The sequence below is a fragment of the Vespa mandarinia genome, chromosome 1 (genome assembly GCF_050613455.1).
Source record: "Vespa mandarinia isolate Hongniang chromosome 1, ASM5061345v1, whole genome shotgun sequence".
NCBI lineage: Eukaryota > Metazoa > Arthropoda > Insecta > Hymenoptera > Vespidae > Vespa > Vespa mandarinia.
In genome coordinates this window covers 3,907,016-3,922,500 of record NC_140810.1, presented here as the reverse complement: position 1 = coordinate 3,922,500, position 15,485 = coordinate 3,907,016, and positions in this window count along the sequence as shown.

The following is a 15,485-nucleotide window of genomic DNA, read 5'->3' as shown; positions in this document are numbered from 1 at the left end:
AGAGAGAGAGAGAGAGAGAGAGATCGAAGGTGGCCGAATATAAAAAGATAAACAGATTAGATCACTTGAACGAATAGCATTTGTATGCAATATATATATATATATATATATATGTATGTATATATGTGTATATATATATATACATATATCTATATGATATTGTATACATACATGTATGTATGGGTGTATTCGTACATGTATATTACATAGTATTTTTCCATAAAAGAAATGCAGCGAGGAGAGGTTGTTTAACCTTTTTAGACAAAGACGGGTGGTAGTACAAGAGAAAAAGGATAGATAAAAAAAAAGATAAGAGAATTTTACGTATGTATATCTTTACGTAGATCAGATCGAATCGATAATCGAGAATTTCCCGTGAATTTTTCTGCACACCTTTTAGTCTTCTCAAGGATCCCGTATGCTTTGATTCGATCTGACACGAAAGAAATAAGAAAAAGACGAGAGAAAGAGAAAGAGAGAAAGATAGATAGATAGAGAGAGAGAGAGAGAGAGAGAGAGAGAGAGAGAGAGAGAGATAGAGAGATAATCCGTTTCACTTGTAGATTTGTAAATATGTACGTACATATGTACCGTAGACAATGAAAAAAGAAATGTCGGTGTCTTCGACGTTCGATAAAATAATTAACAATTTTTCATATTTTTCGACGGATTAAAGAAAAGAAAAAGTGCTTCAACGAATTTGTAAATAAAGATTACTTGCTCATTCGAAATCGATATGACGAGAGTCCATGCTTACATACACATACACACACACACACACACACATACATACATACATACATACATACACACAAACATACACATATATATATATATATATATACATATATACTTATTCTTGGTCCAGCGTCGAAGGAAATTGTATATATGAGATAAAAAAAAAGTGGATCTCGATTAATGATTCAGTCACATTGTACGGACGTTCGCAAAAAAGATATCGACATTTCGTATTGGCCCTCCTCTTTCTTCGAATTTACATGGAATTGAGGAATGGAATGTTGGGAGAGAGTGAGACACGAATATGTGTAATTGACGAACGCGTGTGAAAGACAGAATGAAAGAGAGAACGAACGAGAGAAAGAGAGAGAGAGAGAGAGAGAGAAAGAGAGAGAATGAGAAAAAATGCTTTTTCGAACGGAGTGAGATCGTCGCGAAGGTGAAAAGCCATACTTTTCTCCGTGCGTTTAATCGCGAACATTGATAGGGATCGTTAATTCGTATTTTCAAGAGAGATAAACGACATACGCAGAGAAAGAAAAAGAGAAAGATATATATAAATGTGAATTAGGGTAAGGAGGCGGGTACGGGAAGTGGTCGAGAATGAAAGAAGTATACCGTTCGTACTAGTCTAGATATTGTTACGTAAGGATAATAGTTTTTAAGTGTGATCACGTGACGGGTGGGTCTAAATTTCGAGCTCCTTTACTTCGGCGATATCTTTTTCTCTCGTTAGACTTTTTCTACGATTTTGTAGCGCGTATCAAACGGGCAAAGAAAATAAAAAGTCTGCTATATACACACACACATATATATATGTGTGTGTGTGTGTATATATATATATATGACGCGCCCTATTTCAAATTCGAGAGCCGCCGCTCATTGCAATTTTCTTCCCACCCGTTACGCGTTACGTGCAAAAGAAAACACACAGAAAATAAGAGAAACGAAAAAAAAAAAACAAAAGAAAAGAAAAAAAACGAACGACAAGGAATAGCATTCGTCTTATTTTTTGAAACAATACATAAATACCTTGTGCGTGCGTGCTCGTTTGGCACTTTCGTTATAATATTATAGACGATCGTGCGAGCGGTACAAGGCGGTAAAAAGAGTATAAAATGCATGCGTTTTTTAGGATTAAAACGATATAATATACCGTGCGTGTATATTTTGCAAAATTTGAACAAAATTTCGACGACATACAAGAAGAATGACAAAAAAATGAAAAGAGAGGAAGAGAAAGAGAGGGAAAGAGAGAGAGGGAGAGAGAGAGAGAGAGAGAGAGAGAAACGGAGATAATATTTTATCTTAGAAAGTTCGAAATTATTATATTTTATTAATCGAAAACGCACGCGCGTAACCAGATTAAACAGATAGTTCGATGGGGAAAAAAATTAAATGAGAAAAACGACGAAGAAAAAAGATAGAGATAAAGACAGAAATAGAGAAAGAGAGAGAGAGAGAGAGAGAGAGAGAGAGAGAGAGAGAGAGAGAGAGAGAAAGAAAGAGAGAGATTACAAGAAAAAAACAAATAAAGGACGCATGACTGTTTTGAATCTAAAAGTCTGAGAAAATAATTTCAGGACTAAAATAACAAAAAAAAAAAAAAAAAAAAAAGCGACAAAAAGAAAAAAAAAAGGAGAGAGAGATACTGCAGAATTTCGTTTATATTTTCCTACGCGATTTTTGTAAGGCAATCGGGGGTGTGTGCGCGTGTGAGTGCAAGATGAAGTCAGACTGAGAAGTTTGTTTGTATAAAAAGAAAAAAGAAAAAAAAAAAAAAAAAAAAAAAAGAAAAAAAGGCATAAAAAAGGAAAAGAAAAAATGAAAAAAAAAATGAAAAAAAATGAAAAACAAAAAGAAAGGGTTTAGATCCCTTAGTGATCCATTATAATAATAATGATAAGTATAAAAACGAAACAAAAAAAAAAAGAATAAAAAGAAAAGATGTATTAAAAGTACGAAAGAAAACGTGACAACGTTTATGAAATTGAGAAAAATATTCTGAGATGCGTTGTCAGGTTGTACTAATTCGTTTTATCTTAATTTATTGAATTATTCAATTTCGATAAAGATCAGGCAGCTGATATTACGTTTCGAATCGAATAATAAATAAAGAATTCGAGGTCAATCGTAATTCCCTTTGATATTATCGTAAACTCAGTTTCGTCTTTTTTTTTTTTTTTTTTTTTTTTTATTCAAAATTATCCGTATCATTCATTTATTTGTTAATCATAAGATTCAATATGATCAATGCAATAATGACCTGACAACGTTTCCACCTGTAATTTATTTCGGACGCGCTTTTATCACGTTGGCATGTAGAGCGTATCGTCGCTCGAAAAAAAGAGAGAAAAAAAAAAACAAAAAAAAAAAAAAAGAAAATTCTACAGTATATACCTATACATTACACTCTCACATGGTTATATATCGGTATATTGGAACGAAACGTTCTACCTAAATTCTATGTAAAATGAATGAGCGTTGTTACGTGATTCGACGAGTTGGTATGCCCTAATATTGATCGATAGATCATTAGTTCGATTAGTCCATTAATGAATTCAACGTTTCCTCGATGAGACAATGAGTTTAGATATAATTCTTTGAAGAGAAGGATTAATGAACGAAAGAGAAGAGTTATATAATGCAATAGCATATTCAGATCAATTCGAACTTACGGAATAATACATCGGGAACACTTAGCGATGTTGGACACTTAAAAGGGGGAATGTCAGCTCGTCTAACAAGGGTTGGTTTCTTTTCGATATATATAGAGAGAGAGAGAGAAAGAGAGAGAGAGAGAAAATAAATAAAAACGAGAAAGCTTTTATCATTCTGTAAAAGGGTCATCGAATACAGGGGGCTTCTGCGTTTTAAGAGATTTCCTTGCTACTTACTTTAATAACGACGGAGATCAGTGTGTCGTGCGTACGAATGCGTGAATGTTTGATCCGATCTGAGAAAGCCAAGATACTATGGTAAAAAATGGAGGAGATAGATTGAGAATGAGAAGAGAGTGTAAAAAAGAGAATTAGGATGAGACAGAGAGAAAGAGTGAGAGAGAGAGAGAGAGAGAGAGAGAGAGAGAGAGAGAGAGAGAGAGAGAGAGAGAGAGAGTAAGCGTGAGAAAGCGATCGAGTGAGAAAGAGAGAGAGAGAGAGAGAGAGAGGGAGAATGAATGACTGAGTAAAAGAAAGAGTGTGTGTGTGTGTGTGTGTGAGAGAGAGAGAGAGAGAGAGAGAGAGAGGAGAAAATAAAAATAAAATGTAAGGAGAGATTTAACGTATTTCGTATTATGCTTCTAGAAAAGTCAGTCAGCGTAATAAATAGCGTTACGATTACATATATCCATTGTCTTAACGTTAATGATTGATTAATGATTAATTAGTTATCGAATTAATCTGTCTATAATACAGTCTAAATACTTTTATCAGTCGCAGACTAACGCGCACACACGTTTCTCTCAATATATGATTACGTACAAGAAAGAAAAGGGACATAGAAGGGGACGCCTACTTACATTTATTCATAAACAGAAGCAAAGAAGACACGTAAACAAAAACACATACATATATTACTTACAGGCGTAAAGCATTGAACGGGTAGGGACACGATATTACACCTGTACATACGCGTGTACTCAACGGAGTGACGTCTAATGGAGAGAAATAAAAAAAAAGAGAAAAAAAAAAAAAGAAAAAAAAAAGGAAAAAGAAAAAACAGGCCGTCTCACACGAAAGACGAATGACAAAGTACACATTCTTGTTTATTTCTGTCAGCTAAGTACTTGGCCAACAATAAAGTGCATATTAGATAAATGCAAGACGTTTTGAGAGCATACGTCATCCTCAGTATGCTCTCTCTCTCTGTTTTGTCCATTATTACGATATTATCCTTTATCCTTCTTACATATTTCTTTTTTGTTTTTTGTTTTATTCTTCTTTTTTTTTCTTTTTTTTTTTTTGTTTCTTCTTTTTTTTTTGTTTTTTTCTTTTTGCTTGTTTTTCTTTTCTATCCTCTTTTTTCCTCTCTCGTTACGGTTCAATAAAAATGGCAGCAAACTTTTCATCCTCTTTCGTTCTAAGACTGTTGGAAGATTTTCTTTCCTATCATCGTATTTTTTTTTATCCCATCTAATCCTTTCAATATCTTCATCCATTATATAGAAGCTTCTTTTTTTTTTTTTTTTTTTTAAGATTACAGTATAATAATATAAAAAAAAAGAAAAAAGAAAAAAACTAATATTTACGAAGGACATTATATATTTATTAGAAACAAATAAGAATATATATATATATATATATATATATATATATATATATATTTTCGAGAATTGTTATCGAGAAAACATTATATTTTGATATACTTTTTTTTTTTTTTTCAAAGAAAACCAAACTTTTCGAAAAATTCGAGAAAGAGCCATATCCTCGATTAAATCTTCATCTTTAATATGAGAACTTGTTAAATTTAAATAATATAAAAATAATAACAATATTCATTGTTGACGCGAATTAATGGAAAATTGAAAGTGATGAACAATCTTAAAAACAATAAAGATATTTAAATAAATAAGATTGGTAATTACGGGATAAATAATTATGACAGATAATTCGACATTTCCATCCGATTGTCGATATGTTATTTATTATTTATTATTATCATTATTTTGGCACAATGACGGAAGAAAATATGGAATTGGAAAATATATCGGACAAAAGAGAAAGTTACAGTGACATTTTCAGGATAAAACGAAAGAGGAGGATGGAGATCGAAAGATATGGAGGAAGAGGAGAAAGGGAAGGAGGACGACGACGAGGAGGAGGAGAAGGAGGAGGAGGAGGAGGAGGAGGAGCAGGAGATCGAAGTAAAAAGGAGAATTCGTTTTCCATTCGAAGTCCATTTAAACTCGCGGACGCTCAATTATCTCGTTCGTGTGCGACGGGAATCTAGTTTGTATTTTGGTACGTACATACGTGCGTGCACGTGCGGGTGATATATTGTATGTTGTTTGTAACCGAGTTAAATTTAAATCCAATTTGGAGCAATAACTTTCCGTATCGTGAACGGGCATGGAAAAGAGCGAGAGAAAAGCGATTGAGTGGTGAGGATGGGAAGTTAGTTGGATGGTGGGGTTATAGAGAGAAGGGATGCAAGAGATCGAAGGGTCAATGCAGAAAGAGAAAGAGAGAGAGAGAGAGAGAGAGAGAGAGAGAGAGAGAGAGAGAGGAAGAGAGACAGAGAAAGAATTGGTTTTCATATTTGGCATCGAACGTTCGACCGAATCTCTTCTCGAGTCAGTTCATAGGTCCGTCATTTTGTTGAGTACTCACTCGATCCGGCTAACCGTAAGTGGAGAACAATTTGCGCCACTTCGATGCTTTTTAAATGGTTCGTTTTCACGAATACGTCTACGTACGTATTATAATATTTTTCTTCTTTTTGCCCGTTTTTGTTTTCCTTTCCTTTTCTTTTTCTTTCACTTTTTCTTTTTTTCTTTTTTTTTTTTAAATTCATTTGATAATTACGAAATCGTTCGAACAGAATCACTACCATTTAATTTTCAAACTCAATTGTCCAAGCTTTTCTTGAGATTTTTAATTTGCCATCTATAAATTTTCTTTCTCGATTTTCAACTTTATCCCTTGAATGACTCACAATTGTACCGTATGAACAAAAGTTCTTTAAAAGTTCGTTCACTTTTTCGTCTAGTAAACGAGCCAACTTACTCTCTAGTATTCTTCCCTTGTTTGTCATTGATTTCTTCTCCCATTGTTCTGTATAACTTGACTTTAACGTGTGATAAGATAAGAATTATAATTATTATCATCATTATTATCATTATCATTATCATTATTATTATTATTATTATTATTATTATTGTTATTTAGAGAAGTTTTCTTGAGAAAAAGTAATAATTAGTTTGGAAAATTGTTATTATACTTCTTATCATTTTTTATTTGTAATCATATGGAAAATATTCATGTACGCTTTTATTATTTTTGTGTTTGTTATTATTATTATTATTATTATTATTATTATTATTATTATTATTATTTCTTTTTTTTTCACATATTTATTTCTTCTTCGTCATAACGTTAGGAAAGACTTAACGATGATAGGAACTTGTAAGAGTGAATAACACGCCTAACTAATTAGACCGAACACGCGCTTATGTGCATTCGAGCGTGTCCATTGCAATTTCCCATGCGTGCGATCATTTGCCACGTCGTTATTTATTATTAAATGCGACGCTCGAGGACAAACACGTTCATTTACAATAGGTTACACACATATATATTTCAATATGACTTGAAATGGTTGAAAATTAAAAAAAAGAAATTTTCTTCAAATATGGTGAAAAATTTTTAACGCTCATTATGAAATGAATAATGGTTTTTCTTTTTTCTTTTTCTTTTTTTTTTCTTTTTCCCTTTGTAAAACCGACAACAATTATATATTGAACAAAATCTGATATCGATAATTATTGAACGTTTGTATAATTATGTAACATCGATGTACGCTCCATTGAAATGGAAGTTCATAGTATACGGAAGCTTTCGTATAATGGTTGGCCATTGTCATCTCTTTGCCTGTAAATTGTTATCATAGTACATAGTCTTTTTAAATTTTCTGAACCGTATATATTAGCTTATCGGTATCATGCCACTTTGCCAAGACTTACTAATAGTCAATAACTATAACTAAAATATTTTCGCTTAATTAGTTTATTATTCATTACCGATATCTAGTCTTTTTTTCTTTTTTTTAATTTCTCTTTGCCGCATGCTCGATTAATCTACGAAAACGTATCCAATTTATTAATTATCGAATTATAACCATTAATATTTGATAATAAATATTTATTGTAAAAGAATTATTACTAAGATAAATAAAAAATATAGACTAACTTTAAGAAAATTTTCAAAATGATGTATCACCTTTCGTTATCAATATTTTACTTGTTTTACTTTCTATATACCTTTAGTTTGCCCGAAGAAAAGTTTCAGAGTTATTGAAACTTGTTAAATCCGATAAAAATAAGAAAACAAAGAAGGAAAAATAGAAATTGGGACTTTCCGAAGGAAATTTGCTTTTATGTTGCTTATACTCGAGTAGAAAAGAAAGGTAGATATCTTTTCTAAATCCCATAGACGTTTCATTAAATTTTATTCTACGTGAGGATTATGGCTAGATAGAGCCCTGCTTATAGTTTTCCACGGATTGCACGTAACGAACTTTTATGGGTTGTTTTTAAAATCGGATCGATCGTACCTTTTATCGTAAGAATAAAAAGATCGTCATAAATAACTCGCGAGGATTTTGCATAATTATATGTGATCTTTATTAAATTCTAGGAAATATTTTATTATTAATTTTTAGATCCTATGTAAATTATTATATTATCTCTTTAAACGTTAATTTTTATCTAAAAGCTAAGAAAATTTGTATGAGTGTATTTTTGTTAAAAAATATAAATTCGTATAAATTTGACTCGCTTAGAAATGTCCTTTGAGATTCGATGTTTTTTAACGAATGTCCTTCCAAATCCTTATGTTCTATTCAGGACATATGCACATACGGATATACCATTGTTGGATTCGAAGAAAGGGTATTCTTGCAAAAGATACTGAATCTATGGTTGCCTTATATAACGGGCTTTCCTTATTCCTTAGCTTCACGTTCTTTTTCTACTTATATACGTCACATACAATTTCTTTTCCCACATATCATTGTCTATCTATATTTAAACGATTTCTTGATTTCTTTTATAAAATGAATATTCAAGAGAAATTAAAAATTTATCAGTTCAAATGTACCTTTAACCTTTAACCTTTTGTTTGAAATTAAATTATTTAAGATTAATAATAATAATAATAATAATAATAATAATAATAATAATAATAATAATAATAATAATAATAATAATATATCTATATATAATATTATTACATAATGATAATAAAAAGATTAAACCGGAAAAATCATATAAGTATATAAGTATACATAAACTTTTATGTATATTCTTGGAATAGAAAAGTTATAAGAGTTTTGAATTATCGATTACTTTATGATATATCACCTAGCTCCATATGTATTTTCCACCTTCAGCTTAAATTCTGTTCTATTTTAGTTAAGCAGCTCGGTTCCTCCATCGAAGCCTGGTAGTTAAGCTGGGTATAAGTTCCGCCACGGCGTCTACGATAGTTGCGGGATTTCAGCTTTAGTGAAATTTTAAGCTTCGTCGGTGAAGCCGGATGGATAAGAGCCCATGATTACATCCCCAAGTATCTTCGTCTTCGACTTTACCATCTTCTTCCTTTCCTTATTCCTTTTCCTACTATTTCTCTCTCTCTCTCTCTCTCTCTTGCTCGCTCTCTCTCTTTGTCTTCATCTCTATCCCTCTCTGAAACTCTTTTTCTTTGACTTTTATAAAGAATCATTTTGGTTACAGAGATGGAACGATATCTCGATTATATCAATTTAATTATTGACTTTTGAATTTTTTTCTTTTTCCTTTTTCTTTTTTTTTTTTATCTTTTCTTTATAAACTTCATAATAAACGATAACATCTCGTAATTTTATTATTCTCGTTTCTCAATTTTTCTCTCATATCTCGGATAAATAACAAGAAGCTCTTATTTTCCAGGGATGCTTAATTTAAATTTATAATTGTTCAAAAATCATTGTTGATCGAGAAAATATGCGGTAAATAGTATATGTATATGTACAGTTATCTACATAGTATCTTATTAACCTTATACATTTTAATAATGATAATAATGACAATAATAATGATAATTATTATAATTATTTGACGTCGAAAATTTTCAATTAACCGGAGTAAAATTTTCAATAAAATTAATTCGAATAAATAGTGCGCACTCTCGTACAAACTGATACGAGCAAACAGTTAACCACTGGAATAGTCATTATCATGATAGAATATAAATGTGATTTTTTTCTTTTAAAAATGTACATGATGATTAAAATTATTATTATATTATTTTCATTGAATTATGTATCGTTATAATTGTATAATATTAAAGAATGCTTGATAATAACAATATTTTTAAAGATGATAATCAATCCATATATTCATATAGAATTATAAAAGATAAAAAATAAAAAGAAGTAGTGAGAGAGAGAAACAGAGAGAGAGAGAGAGAGAGAGAGAGAGAGAGAGAGAGAGAGAGAGAGAATAATAAAACAGTCCCTTAGTTGAACACTCTTTTCTTGATCAATGATAAAAATTTTTCTTGTAGAAATGATCGCAGACACGAACAGAACTCGGCCACCGTTCATACAATTGTGGAAATAATCTGGCTTTCGAGCTGCTTTCTTCGATAGCATGCCATTATTTTCCAACGGAGCTACATTTCCGTGTTGGATCCCCATTATATTCCGTATCACAATGGAATTCGCGTAAAGGGAACTTCGGCTCGCGCTCAGACACCCTTCGCTTCCGTTTCATCCTTTTTTTCTTCTTTTTTTTGTTTTTTTTTCTTCTTCTTCTTTTTCTTCTTCTTCTTCTTATTCTTTTCCGTTTCAGCCTCCACCAGTCAGCCATGATTCATCCTTTCGAATTTTACACTTCATGTACAATCGTTTTTCTCTCTCTTATCATTCTAGAAAAATATTGCATTTATATTCGCGCGAGAAAGAAAATAATTCAAAATGTTTAACTGCCCGTTTGGTTTTTTTTCCTTTTTTCTTTTTTCTTTTTTTTTTTTTTTTTTTTTTTTTTTTTTAGTAAAATAAAATAAAATGTTTTAATAAAATCTTTTTAACATACAGATTATACTCGTGAAATATATTTCAAGAGAGACAAGTCTACGAACACACATAGGGGGATATATTTATAATGTAATTAATAATTTTTTTTTAACGAACATGATCTCTCTATGTCCGCACAATTTATAATATATAAGATATTTTCCTTCTTTTCTTTTTTTTTTTTTTTTTGAATATTCACAATCATTCACCGATATTGTTATTTTAACTAATAATAATATTTATATCGGTATCATTTATTTATTGTGCACTGATACGTTCATTTTTAGTTCTATGATATTTTGAAAATTAGTTTAATGATACTATGAAAACTGATTGCTCAAAGGGATTAAAGAGAAGCATTATTGTTATTAAGATTGCATTGATGAGAGATGTTAGTGTAATGATATAATATATCGGGGAATATAATGAGATGAATTTCAAAATGGAATCGCAATTCGTAGTCGTGTTATTACAGTATGCTTTTCTACCTTATGGTTACAGAATCGACTTCGTTGAAGGATCGTTAATGTACAGATATTAACGTTCGGAACGTTTGTGTGCATCCATCGAAGAAGGCTTCTTTGAAAGGAGACGTGTACGCACGTGCGTTAGAGAAAGTGAGAGAGTGAGATATATATATATATATATATATGTATAGATGGATAATGAGAAAGAGAGAGAGAGATTTTCACATAGAATCTAGCGACATGCGAGTCGCACGACATTACGAGATTGCACGATTTATGCATGAAATATTCGACTCACACGCATCTCTCAAACGAGCCAACTCAACGTCGTTATTCTCTTTCGCTAGAGAGTCTTCAAAAGGTCGGAGTTTCTGGCTTGCGCCGTATTACGCTTGAACTTCTCTTATATATTGTTACGTTTCTACCTTATCGAATAAACCAAATATATATTGGGATATTTACACATACGTGAGTATATATTTGTATTTGTTTAAATACATATAAAAGTTATTTAGAGAAGTTATAAAATCAATATATCGAATTGTTTATCATTTGATATTTCAGTTCGCAATTTTATTTGCTTTTTATTCGTACGTGTTTATATTTTTATTTTTATCTCGAAAAAGAAATATATATATATATATATATATATATATATATATATATATATAACTTTTTGAATATAAAGTAAGAAGATTCTAGTTTGTTGGATGTTGAATAAGATTCGATATGATTTTTCAAATTTTTTTTCGAATGTTAAAGTTAAAAGTTTTCTATTTTTTCTCTTTTTTTCTTTTTCATTTCGCTTTTATCATTATAGTAAATATAAAAGAGAAAATAATAGAATAATAAAAGAAAGGACAAGAGATAATGGAAAGAAAGTACAATTTTTTTGTTTTTTTTTTTTTTTGTTTTTTTTTTTCATCGATTTAGACACAATTTTATATATCCTTTTCTCTTCAATATAATAATCCAAGGTGACGACACGTATCGTCATTTTTCTAAAAAGTCTACAATCTTTTTCTTATTTTTCTCTTACGCTCGACATCCGTAATAAACGCTTTGTCTAGAGTTACGCAATGTTCCGCGGGAATTCGGTTTTCTTCCTTCTTTGAAAGCCACGAATATTCGTCAGCTTTTCTCCTCTTTCATTTTTCTCTTTCTTCTATCTTTTCCTTAGTTCTCACTTTGGTATCGTTCTCTCGCAGAACCAACCGTGACAAACCGCTCGCAGCGTCTGCGGTCTGGCAAATTAAGATTTCGCTTCGTCGACTGTAATTAATTCTCGCCCTTTGAACGAATCCAAGTAAAGTTATTTTTCACCTTCAGAAAGTGAATAAATCTTTACACTTTGCAAACGTTACCAAAAATCTTACGAAATATTTTCTTTCTTTCGTATGATAGTACGAGAGAAGTTATGCGAATAAATATGATGTATATCGAATCGATCGGGATAACTTAAATGGAAGAAACGTAAAGGAAGGTAGAATATTTTGGATAATAGATCGTAGCGATCATTTCAAAGGTACGATACGATACAGGTATTCATTTTTCTCCGTATAAGTTAAAGGTGGTTACTTTTACGAGACGTGACTACCGATCAAGAATTTTGCTGCCAGCTACTTTCGAAATTTAAATCGATGACTAAGTTTTCTCGGATTCCTTCGTTTCGCTTATTCAGAGAGTTACGATGAAAAATAGAGAATAACGTTCTAGCTTACGAACGCTTATCGATGTAAGACAATGAAAAGGGAATAGAACGCGATAGCCGTGATAGAAAAGACGTATGTATGTATGTATCATTGTACGTAAGCACGTAAGCCCATGTTATATATATATATATATATATATATATATACACGTATATGCACACGTATGTCATAAACGGAAGTTGAATAACTTGGATCGTCGAGCAGACATTCGAAGACGTGACGCGTTTCTTCTCGTTACTTCTTGTATCTCGTACTTATATATTACTGAATACGAATCAGGAATAAACTTTTATACGTATTTTTCATTCAACATCTTTTTTGGTATAATATCATTATAAAATGTCATAGATAACTATATTATATTACAATGATACCATAAATATATTAAATACAATGTTATACAAATTAAACGATATATATGATTTCTTAAATATTATCAATAATCTTTTAGATTATTTTTTATGAAAGAAAAATATAAGTGTAGACGCGTTATGTTGACTTAAAATCACGATAATTTATTGAAGGTTAACGAGAAGTTTCTGTTTGAATTAAACGGGAAAACTTTGTATGAGAAAGTAACGAGTAACTTTTGGAAGATATACCAATGTTGAACGAGTTTAAAGTAACGATTTGTAAAAGAAAGAAGAAGATTTCGTCTATATGACAGAAATAGATAGAAAGAGAAGTATTAAAGAAAGAAAGATAGAATTCGCAAGAGTAAAATGATGACGACGGGTTGAGTGGTAGTATTTTTTTTCTTTTTTTTTTCTTTTTTTTTTTTATTGGTGATAAAAAATCGCACGTCAATTAAAAGTCTACGTTCGTAGATCAACGTGGTATTGATGAGAGAACGGGCATATGAGAAAGAAAAAGAGAGACAGAGAGGGAGAGAGAGAGAGAGAGAGAGAGTAGTAGCGGGAAAGCGTTGATTTAATTGCTGGGTCTCCACTTGTCGTCAATCCAACGGAACACAGCCAACAGAATGTTTCGGAACCTGAAACAATACGTCGCATTCGACACGTCCTGCACCCATTAAATCCTCGTTCGAGGTTCGTGTCTCTTTTATTATTATTTTTTTTTCTTTTTTTTTTTTTTTTTTTTTTACTTTTTTTTCTTTTCATTTGTCGATCAAAAAATCTATCGACCAATCATGCTTTTTACCGCCCCCCCTTTCTCCTTCTAAAAAAAAAAAAAAGAAACAACAAAAAATTAAAAAGAGCAATGTCTCTCTCATCTTTGACCTTTTATATTTTATTTATTTGTACGCGTCGCAAATGTAGGTACGCGCGTATATTTAAAATAGAAGAAATATATAAATACAAAAAAAAAAAAAAAAGAAAAAAACACCAATTTAAATACGTATATATCGTGAATATTATTTATTTATATCTTTTTATTTTGTAATATTTTATTGTTTCCTTTGTTTTTTTTGTCTTTTTGTTTTATTTTTTATTTTTCACCAAGACAAAATACTTCCTGTTTGCGTTCAATCTTTTTCTTCTGTTTTCTATTAATGATCGACGAAACGAATCTTGTCCGAAAGCATTCGTTCGCTTGGTGGACCATTATTCATCCAGAATCCATTAGAAACGAATTGTACGTGCCTTCTTCCCCTCCCCTCTACTCCCGTTCTCTCTCCTCCTCACCCGGTTGAATGAATGCCGGACGTATAAATATTGGAAGGATATATTGAGACTACAGGAAAGCCTTCCTGTTATTAGATTCATTCATTCGTTATATCATATAACGTGCCTTCCGAATCGAATTTTTCGTTTCGGAGCAAAAGCTGAACGATTAGAAGCGCATTGTTCCGATCGATATAAATGATGGTAGACGTGATATTGACGGGACAATGGACGATGGCAATGTACCTGATATGTGGCTATGAACGTATAATACAACGTTGTGTAATCATCTTGACAATAATCGATAATGACGACATTAATGCACCTAATATAATTACGATTTAAGTTAATGAAAATGTTATAATATAAAGAATATAAATATCGATCGTAATATACGTAATATAAATTGAAAGAAAAATTCATTGATAATTGATACATATATTTTGTTTTGTTTTATTTCTTTCTACTTTTATTTATTTATTTAGAAATTATCTTCAATGGTTGGATAAATCAAATCCATCCATTGACCATTCGAGAGATTGACGATAATTCAGTAACGATAATAATCCGTACGTTGTTCGTTATGTTACAGAATATGTATAGCCAACAATAAGCTTCCCGATTAATCACACTGATAATAGTTAAACTGCACTTTTTAATTTCTGCTAAATCGATCAAAGAAATGCTATCGCCATGTTAAATACATTCGATTGGAGAATTAATTGCTACTCATAATAAGCGATATAATGGATGAGTTTTCGACGTTCGAAATATCGACGATGTTATCGAGTAGGAAGTTCGACAAGAGATTGGTCGATGCTTGGAAATTAGTTATAAAATCGGGAGCAATACTTGTTAGAGTAAATTCGATCGATTTGATAATACATCGTTTACTGCATTATACATTATTAAACTGTTCTCCAAATTCTTTATATTATATATCGAATCTCGAAATTAAATAAAACCGAAGCAATATTGACGTTTATGAATAAATTTTAGTATGACAAAGGTTCATCTAAAATCAATGGAAATTTCGTACGGTACAATTAAATTCTAATGATGATAAAAAAAAAAAAAAAAAAAAAAAAAACTGAAAAAGAAAAAGCAAAGAAAAAAAAATAGAGCGAGATTTCGCGAGAAGAGAAAATAGTGAGATTGATTACGATAGA